Here is a 10,091-nt window from a genome sequence, read left to right on the forward strand (position 1 = left end):
TCTTGCTAGATATTTATTTTGTGTCTCTTCAAACACAAAATTCTGACTTTCATATGTTCTGTTTCATTAAATTCTACTCTTACCTCCTGCAACTTTCATTTTCCTTTGTTTTGTTGTAGTTCTTTTCTCACTTAAAATTGCAGCTCATTTGTTTTCAGCATTTTTGTATTAGCATTCAACAATACCTTTCACTTTAAATACTATTTTTGTGAAATCTCCATGTTTTGATATGCAACACCTTATTAACATTCAGTTCTAAATATTCTGAAGATTCCATCAAGTGTTCTTCCTTGACACATGGGTTATCTAGGTGTGTATTTTAAAATATCCGAATATATCAGAATTTTACTTGTCTTTTCCCAAAATTTTATTGTGGAAAACTTCACACAGTAGAGCTGAAAGCATTTGCACCAAACAGCCATTTACCCATTTAGATCTCCCTTCAACGTTTGCTTGCACTCACTCTAGCGTGTCTGCCTTCTGCATCCACCTAGTCACCCATGAATTTATATTTTTTTTAATTCATTTCAAAGAACTTGCAGATTTCAGTACACTTTACCTAAATATTTCAGCATGCATTGACTAGAGTTCAATATTTGTTTATTCTTTTGTTGCATAATTTACATATAATGAAACACACAAATCTTAAGTGTATATTCTTTGAGTTTTGATAAATGCACAGAGCTGTGTAACCCAAACAGCAATCAAGTTATAGAACATTACCGTCACCTCCAGAAGGTTCCTTCCCAGTTCCCATCCCTTCCCCGATGTAACCAGAGTTCTAATTTTTTCCTACTGTATGATAGTTTTGTATGTTCTGTACTTTCACATAAAATGGTATCATACTGCATATACTCTTGTGAAAGGCTTCCTTCACTTAGCGTAACGTTTCTGAGGTCCATCCATGCTGTTGTGTGTATCTGAAGTCTGCTTCTTTGTATTGCTGAGTAATCTTGTTGAATGACTCTGCCACAGTTGGTTTTTCCAGTTTCTTACTGATGAGCACCTGGGCTATTTTTGCTCTTTGGGTGAATGAATAAAGCTGTTTCAAAGTTCCTGCCCTAGTCTTTTTGTGGGTATATACATTTTTTAACATATGCAAAAATCCTTAATGAGATACTGACAAATGAAATTTAAAAATACATTAAAACATTATCCGCCATGATCAAGTGGGACTTATGCCAGGGATGCAAAGCTGGTTCAATATCTTCATATCAAACAATTTGATGAGCCACACTAACAAAATAAAGAACAAAAACCATACAATCTTATCAATAGATGCAGAGAAAGCTTCCGACAATGCCCAACACTCCTAAAACCTTTCAACAAAGTATGTGTAGAGGGGACATACCTCAAAATAATAAGGCCAAAGATGACAAACCCACAATCACAATCAACATCTTTTTTACAACAGCACATACAAAATATATTGCATGTAATACATGTATACAGTATACTGCATGTGGGCATGAGTTTTAATTTGTCTTAGCTGTGGACATGCTGGGTTATAGGGTTGATGTATATTTAGTTTTACAGGAAACTCCCAGACCTTATTCCCAAAGTGGTTCTACCAGATCTCACCTCCACCAACAATGGATGAGAGTTCCCGTTGCTCCACATCCTTTCCAACACTTGTTGTTGTCAGCCTTGTCAGTGTTAGCTCTCCCAGCATGTGTAGTGGTATTTTACTGTGGTTTTAATTTGTGTTTCCCTGGAGGAAAGTGAGCAATAATAGGATGGTTTCTCAGAGAGATGATGGTGGAAATCAAGCCTGGTTGTGATTATTGTTACAGCTTTGCACTTTTTCTTTCTTTTTTTAGTCTCCATCAAATCCTTTCTCATATTTCCTTTTGGTTTCCCTTTTTTATATTTTTCCTGTTTATTTTTTTTAAAACATTTTTTATTGAGTTATAGTCATTTTACAATGTTGTATCAAATTCCAGTGTAGAGCACAATTTTTCAGTTATACATGAACATATTCATTGTCACATTTTTTCCTGCTGTGAGCTACCATATGTTTATTTTATTTACATATCTATCTACCTATCATTAAAAAAAAAGACTTTATTTTTTCAAAACCATTTCAGGTCACAACAGAATTGATCAGGAAGTACAGAGAATTTGCATATACCCGCTGCCGTGCTCACACCAAGCCCCCACTATTGACACCCCTCCAGAATGGTACACTCATGACAACTGATGAAACAATACCGGTGCATCATTATCACCCACAGTCCATAGTCTACATTAGTGTCTATAGTATTTTTTTTCTTTTTTCTTTGTGAATTTTACACATTAATTTTTAAATTAAGGTAAAATTGACATATAGCATTATGTTAGTTTCAGGTGTATAACATGATTTGATATTTGTATACATTGCAAAATGATCACCACAGTAAGTCTAGTTAATATTCATCACTACACATAGTTACAGATTTTTTGTGTGTGATGAGAACTTTTAAGATTTATTCTGGGGTGGGGGCATAGCTCAGTGGCAGAGTGCATGCTTAGCATGCACAGGGTCCTGGGTTCAATCCCTAACACTTCCATCAAAAAAACAATAAACAAATAAATAAACCTAATTACCCCAAAAAAAAAACCCAAAAAAGAACAAAAGTTTTAAAAAAAGATTTATTCTCTTAGCAACTTTCAAATATGCAATTCAGCATTATTAACTATAGTTGCCATGCTCTACATTACATTCATGTCTTATTTATTTTATAACTAGAATTTCATACCTTTTGATCCCTTTCACCCATTTTGTTCACTTGTCACCTCTGCCCCACCTCTGGCAACTACCATTCTGTTCTCTGTATCTAAGAATTCATTTTTTTAAAGATTGCACGTGTGAGATCATAAGGTATTGGTCTTTCTGTCTTATTTCCCTTAGCATAATGCTCCCAAAATCCATCAATGTTGTCATAAATGGAAAGATTTTCTTCTTTTTTGTGGCAGAATAACATTCCAGTGTGTGTGTGTGTGTGTGTGCCATACCTTCTTCATCCATTCATCTATTGATGGACACAAGTTGTTTCCATATCTTGGCTGTTACAAATATTGCAGCTATGAACACTGGAGTGCATGTATCTTTTTGAAATAATGTTTTCATCCTCTTCAGGTAAATACGTAGCAGTGGCATTGCTGGGCCATATGGCAGTTCTATTTTGAATGATTCGAGGAGCCGCCATACTGTTTTCCACAGTGGGTGCACCAATTTACATTTCTATCACCAGTGTATGAAGGCTCCTTTTTCTCCACATCCTTGCCAACACTTCTTTTTCCTTGTCTTTTTGATGATAGCCATTCTAACCGATGTGAGATGACAACAAGTTGTGGTTTTGATCTGCATTTCCCTGATGATTAGTGACCCATGGACCTGTTGGCCACTGTATGTCTCCTTTGGAAAAAGTGTCTATTTAGGTCCTCCGCCTATTGGATTGTTTATTTGTTCACTATTGAGTTGTAGGAGTTCTTTATGTTTTCACTATCAACACCTGAATAGATACATGATTTGCAAATAGTTTGTCTTTTTCCATAGGTTGCCTTTTCCTTTTGTTGACTGTTTCTTTTGCTGTTCAGAACTTCTTAGTTTGATGTAGTCTCACTTGTTTATTTTTGTTTTTGTTGCCTTTTGGTGTCAAATCCAAAAAAGCATCGCCAACACTAATATCAAGGAGCTGTCAGCCTGTTTTCTTCTAGGAGCTCAATGGTTTCAGGTCATACGTTCAAGCCTTTAATCCATTTTGAATTAATTTTTGTGTGTGGTGTAAGGTAGTGTTTTATTCTTTTGCATGTGGCTGTCCAGTTTCCCCAACACCATGGATAAAAGAGACTGTCTTTTCCTCATTGTATATTCTTGGATCTTTTGTCATAAATTAATTGACCATATACGTAGGGGTTTATTTCTAGGCTATCTAGATTCGGTTCCATTGATCTGTATGACTGTTTTTATGACAATATCATACTGTTTTGATGACTATAGCTTTGTAATATAGATTGAAGCCAGAAAGTGTGATGCCTCCAGCTTTGTTCTTCTTTCTCAAGATTGCTTTGGCTATTCTGGGTCTTTTTTGGCCCATACATATTTTAATATCGTCTGTCATATTTCTGTGAAAATAATATCTTAATAATAAACAGCTAAAACCTCTGAGATTGGTGTTTGGATGTGTTCCAGGTATTATATAATATAAATCAAGAACTGTGTAAAATTTAAGGTGAATAGGCCACAGAATGAAATGCTTTTGCCACAACTTTCTCAGAATTCAACTATCAGTAATAATAAAAAGAAAATCTAAAATTTGAGTGTGATAGTGTGTCAAAGACTGACCTAAGAACTTTAGGTTTTATAGATACCTACACCCCAATGTTCATAGCAGCACTATTTACAATAGCCAAGACATGGAAACAGCCTAAATGTCCATCAGCAGAGGACTGGATAAAGAAGTTGTGCTATATTTATACAATGGAATACTATTCGGCCATAAAAAATATAAAATAATGCCATTAGCCACAACATGGATGGACATGGAGAAAGCCATATGAAGTGAAGTAAACCAGAAAGAGAAAGAAAAATACCATATTATATCACTTATATGTGGAATCTAAAAGAAAAAAGACACAAATGAACTTACTTACAAAACAGAAACAGACTCATGGACATAGTAAACAAACTTATGGTTACCAGGAGGGAAAGGGGGTGGGAAAGTATAAATTGGGAGTTCAAGATTTTCAGATACCAAGTACTATTCATAAAATAGATAAACAACAAGTTTCTACTGTATAGCACAGGGAGCTGTGTTCAATATCCTGCAGTAACCTATAATGAAAAAGAATGTGAAGATGAATATATGTATATACGTGTATGACTGAAACATGATGCTGTATACCAGAAATTGACACATCATTGTAAAATCACTATACTTCAGCTAAAACAGAAAATCAAATAAAAGGAAAAAAGGAACTTCAGGTTTTATAAAATGTAATTCTACCCCAAATTCTATATGATGTTTATGACTCCCTCTGATTCTCAGGTCAAGAAACGGTGACACATGGAGTTTGGTAAAACATATGTGGTATTCCCTCTTATCTTTACATCTCCAAGAGTTAACATTCTTTTAAAATGTCTGTAGAATATTTGAAAAGCCTGATCCTGCTCAACTAACCATGTTTAACTGAAAATGACTGTGAGAGGATACCTGCAAAATGCGTGGCCCAGCGTCTGGCTCAGCGCAGACCCTGCGAGCCGTGGGGCCAAAGGAAACCTCAGCGAGCCGACAAGGCAGACCCCTCAAGTCTTGCCCTGTGTGGCTGCTGGAGCCAGGGCTCCAGGCCAGCGAGTGATGGGCTGATGGGCTGAGCCCAAAAGTCAGGGCTCCCTCAGGTTTAGGCTGAGCTAACAGAAGAGAATTTCTGGGCCAACTCTGCCCTGTCTGAGGGGAAGCTGGTGAAGGAGGCACTGATGAAGGGACAAGTGAGGGGTTTCGGCTCAGGGAGGAGCGTAGGCCCCACCCCAGGCTCTGCCGGCAGCCTGGGTCCCGGTGCTGGGGGACGGTGGCAGGTGGAGGTCACATCTTCCTCCTCTGCTTCCGTCTTGACCCCATTTGTTACCTAGGCTCGGGAAACACCTGCTTCCAGCACATGCTGTGCTCCAGGTGATGTCCTCAGCCTTCTTAAGTGACTCCTTGAAATGCCATTGGGTTTATATCTTTCCAAGAGCCACCAACCTAACTGATGCACACAGCTGGGAGAAGCTTAATTTTATCTATGTATACATATATATTTAAAAAGTTTAAGTATGGCCAGTTTACGACATTGTGTTAAGTTCTAGTGTACAGTATAGTGATTCAGTTGCATATATACATATATTCCTTTTTATATTTTTTCACTATAGGCTATCACATGTTGTAATATCCAAGAGACAAGCTTCATGAAATGTACAAACTTAGAGTGTGTTTAAGACATTCTTTTTTCTTTTCCCTGAAATCAGCTCGCTTTGCTGAAATCAGTGACAACAAGGAGGTGAGGGCCCGTTCTCAGCACTGCTTGCTTTCTGGGGTGAGGACAGTGCTCCAGGCAGGTCCAGGGTGGCTCACCCGTCCTCACAGAGAAGGGATGTCCCCTTCTCTCCTTGAGGAGCTGAGTTATTTCCTAGTCGCTGTTTGTGGCCCCTAACGTTCTCTGAGACCGGCTTCCTCCCCTCACAGGGGAGGGCGTGTGAGAAGTCAGCCCTGCCTGGAGCCCGGGCCCACGGAGGGAGATGGGACCCTCGCTCCAGCCCCCGGAGCGCATGCAGGTCCTCCTGGGTCCCGGGCAGCAGAGCGAGGCCCGAGGCATCTCCCAGGTGTTCTGTGCCTGGCATCAGTCTGCAAAGACTGTGGAGAGCTCAGCTGGGGAGGGGGCGCTGATGGTGGCCCGTGGGCAGTTACTGGGTTGACATGCCAGCGAGAGGCTACCCTCCACCTCACTCAGGATCACCTGCAAGTAATAAAAGGCATAATCTACGAGTAACAGGAAGGATGGCAATAAAATAAGGCCACTTACGTGGTGCTTACATCACTGTAATCACTGCAAACCTGTCAACCCAACAACCCTGTGTCCTGCTAACAACCCCACTTCACAGATGTGCCGACGGAGGCGGAGGTTGGTCAGGAGATGTGCCCAAGGGTCCCACAAGCGGCAGGAGTAGAGAGGATGGCAGAGTCTGCTTTGTGAGTGGCTGCCCCACCGCAGGGAAGCGGCAGGTCTTGGTTCCTGCTGGCCCTTCCTCTCACTGCCCTCATCCCCCACCACCTGGCCCTGCTGAGGCTCAGGGCTGGGGTCAGATCTGCAGCAAGGACTCTCCTCAGAAGCCCTGGCCTCAGGGGCAGGACGGTGTCACCTTGACAGCCGGGATGCCAACACCCATCCTATCAACGCTGCACCAACAGGGAAGGGCTGGTGACGGTGCGTCCCCTGCATGAGGAGGTGAGGGTGGCAGCCACCTTCTGGGATCTTCACCCCAACCCCATCGCCCTTGCCTGATCATGAGAAAAGCAGCAGACAGGTCCACAGCAGAACCTCACAAAACACCTGACCGGCGCTCCTCACAACCGCCACGGTCACCAAAAACAAGGGAACCCTGAGACACTGTCAGCCAAGGGACCCCTGATGTCCTGTGGTGCCCTGGATGGAACCCTGGGACAGTAAAAGGATATTGGGTGAAAACTAACGCAGTCTGAATTAACGGGCTCCAGTCAGCAATATCAACACTGACTCGCTAACGGCTGTAAGTACACCGCAGTAAAGTAAGGTCTCACTGTTAAGGGAAACTGGGCGTGCGGCTTCCTCGAACTCTCTGTACTGTCTTCTCAAGTTTTATGTGAATCTAAAACCTATTCTAAAAAACAAAGTCTATCTAAAATCAAACCTGTCATTCCTGCAGCTCTCGTCTGAGATATGTCCATGGGAGAGACCCTCGGCAGGGAGGCCGTCGGCCTGGCAGACAGGTGCCTGGGGGGACCCAGGTGGCTCAGATGTGCAGCTGGAGGGGCTTTAGGAGTTCAGACTGCACGTAGCAGGTCTTGGGCAATTGCTGAGGAGGGGTGTGTGTGGTGTGTGGCTCTGGACAGGGCCAGCAGTGACGAGCCACCCTGCTGACTCACTGGCTCCTCGGCTCTGCGGGTGGGAGCCAGGAGGGTGAGTGGGTTAGACAAGGGGCCGGGGCTGGTGGGGAGCCCAAGCCTGCCCACCTGGAGCTCTGGCACCCATCACGGCTGATGACTATTCCTGTAAATCACGTGTTTTTGCTTATATTCCAGCAGGAAAGGACAAGGCTTCCCATGCGGACACTTGTTCCCAGGTAGCCCACAGCCCTTGTGAACTCCCCGGGCAGGTCATGGACCCTCTGACCTGCCATCCCCCAGGGCTGCCTGGGGCTGGTACCAGGGAGGGGGTGGGGCTGGCCGCCTTCCCCCACCTACCCACGTGCTTTGATCCTATTGCTCCATGGGCCAAAGGAAGATGGTCTCTTCGACTAAGCTGGCCCCTGTCCTGACCTGGGAGACCTGGGAGCTGGATGGGTGTGGAGGCTGGACGTCATGGGCCGCACTGAGCGGGGCGTGTGCCCCCTTCCCTGTACCCCAGCCCCCGGCCCAGCCTGACCCTCAGTGCAGGAGGAGCTTCCCATCCAGCGGGGAGCAAGGGCTGAGTTAGAAGCAAGAGCCCAGACGACCCGCTCCCCTCCGTATCATGGGGTCTGCCCTCCCCTAGGGCGCAGCCTGCAGTGACCCAGGCAGAGTTCTGCAGCTGTAGTTCCAACTAAAGGGCTTGGCCAGGTCAGTCCACAGCTGACTCTGACAGCTGAGGGCGACCTTCCCCCAGCCACATCCAGGCTGTGCCCCAGTCACTCACTCCCCTCTAAGATCATGTGCTCCCCACTGAACACACACTCTGCCGCCACCCTGGGTGAAAACTCCCTCTTGTCCCTTAAGCCTGGCCCCCACTGACTGGGTTTTCCTTTTGGGAACTTAGATCCAGGTCTGGCTTGCTGGTGGGGAGGGGTCTTCCCCACACTGTGGCAGGCCCAGCACACATGCAACAGTGAGCTTCCTTGTCTCTGGTTTCTGTAGAAACCCTCAAACTCAAAGTGAGGAAGACTCATGCTGCACTTCTGTGTGACGTGGAGTGATGCCGGCTGTCGTGGGGACGGGGTGTCTGGGGGGCTTCCAGGGGCCACCAGGGGGGTGCAGGGTGGAGTTATTTCTCTGGATGTCTCCTTGGGTGCAAGGACCTTTGCTGATATCTTAATTATGTGCTCCCTGCAGCAAAGTTGCCAAAAGCAAATACTCCCGCAGTGTGCCCCACTGCCCTGTGCCTCCCTGTGCCTGCGGTGTCCCAGGGGCTGGTCCCAAGGGCTGCATCCCAGGGATGGCATCCCAGGGGCGGCACCCCAGAGGCTGCATCCCAGGGGCTGCAGGGGCTCACTCCCAGATGGCCACAAACAACCACACAGCCCCGGAGGAGTGTGCCCTGCAGTTTCTCAGTGGAGCCAACGCTCTGGGGCCTCTTCCTGGCCTTGTTCCTCCTCCTCTACTTGGGGCTCTTGCTGGGACGCCCTCACTGTCACGGCCACCAGCCTGCACCAAGGCCTCCACACCCCAGCGTACTTCTTTCTCACCATCCAGGCTATTGTAGACACAGTCCGCACATCTACTGTCCTCCCCAGGTTGCTGGAGACCCTGGTGGTCAAGGGTGGCACCACCTCCTGCGGGGGCTGCTTGACCCAGCGCTTCTTCCTGACCTGGCTTCTGGGGGCCGAGCTGCTGCTGCTGCTCACGGCCACGGCCTGTGACGGCTACAGCTTGTGACGGCCACGAGGCCCCTGCCGCCCGGGGAGCCGCGGTGCGCTGCGGAGCCGGCCTGGCTGCGGCCCGCTGGTGGACGGAGTGTGGCCGGGCAGTGTGGCCGGCGCGTCTGCGCACACAGGCCTGGTGACGAGGCTGACGCCCTGCAGCTCCGTCAGATCCAGCCCTTCCTCCATGAAGCCTCCTCCCCGCTGCTGCCCTCCTGCAGCCCTGCACCCCGAACATTTGGATCGATCACCGTGGTGGGGGGAGCAGGGGGTGGACTTCGGGGTGGTCAGCTTCCTGCTCGCCCTGGCGTCCTGCGGCTGCATCACCGCCTGCATCCTGCGCATCTGCTCAGCCATGGGCAGGACGCAGGCCTCATCCACCTGCTCCACCCACATCCTGGCAGTCTCTGAGTGCCACTCCGCCATCATCGTCATCTACACCTACACCCGCCCCACGTGCAGTGCCCGTGGGACAAGGACGAGCTGGTGTCGGTGACCTACACGTCTGTGGCACCACCCCTGAATCCCCTCATCTGCTCGCTGAGAAACACAGAGGTCAAAGCTGCGCTCAGGAGGCCGCTCCCCTGCCGCTGAGGCCCGCACCCCACGCCCAGCCCCTCTTCTCCCGCCTGCAGCGGCGGCCCAGCACAGCTCTCCCTAAGGTGGGGCTTGTTTGAAATTACTGAATCGGACACTTAAAGTGGGCATTTTGTGGTAAATAAATTGTATCTCACTAAGGCTGCTTTTAACAAGAAAGAGGGGA

The 10,091-nt window shown here is 46.5% G+C and overlaps 1 protein-coding gene and 1 long non-coding RNA gene across 2 annotated transcripts in view; both read right to left on the reverse strand.

The window, feature by feature from the left end:
* LOC105095642 (methylglutaconyl-CoA hydratase, mitochondrial) overlaps positions 1-10,091 on the reverse strand; it is a 231,733-nt gene that overhangs the window by 198,624 nt on the left and 23,018 nt on the right. The window lies entirely within an intron of this gene.
* LOC135319720 (uncharacterized) overlaps positions 584-10,091 on the reverse strand; it is a 28,165-nt gene continuing 18,657 nt past the window's right edge. Inside the window, exon 2 of the long non-coding RNA XR_010378528.1 lies at positions 584-6,474. This is a non-coding gene — a long non-coding RNA (uncharacterized LOC135319720). The remainder of the gene's footprint in view (positions 6,475-10,091) is intronic.

The sequence above is a fragment of the Camelus dromedarius genome, chromosome 31 (genome assembly GCF_036321535.1).
Source record: "Camelus dromedarius isolate mCamDro1 chromosome 31, mCamDro1.pat, whole genome shotgun sequence".
Taxonomy (NCBI): domain Eukaryota; kingdom Metazoa; phylum Chordata; class Mammalia; order Artiodactyla; family Camelidae; genus Camelus; species Camelus dromedarius.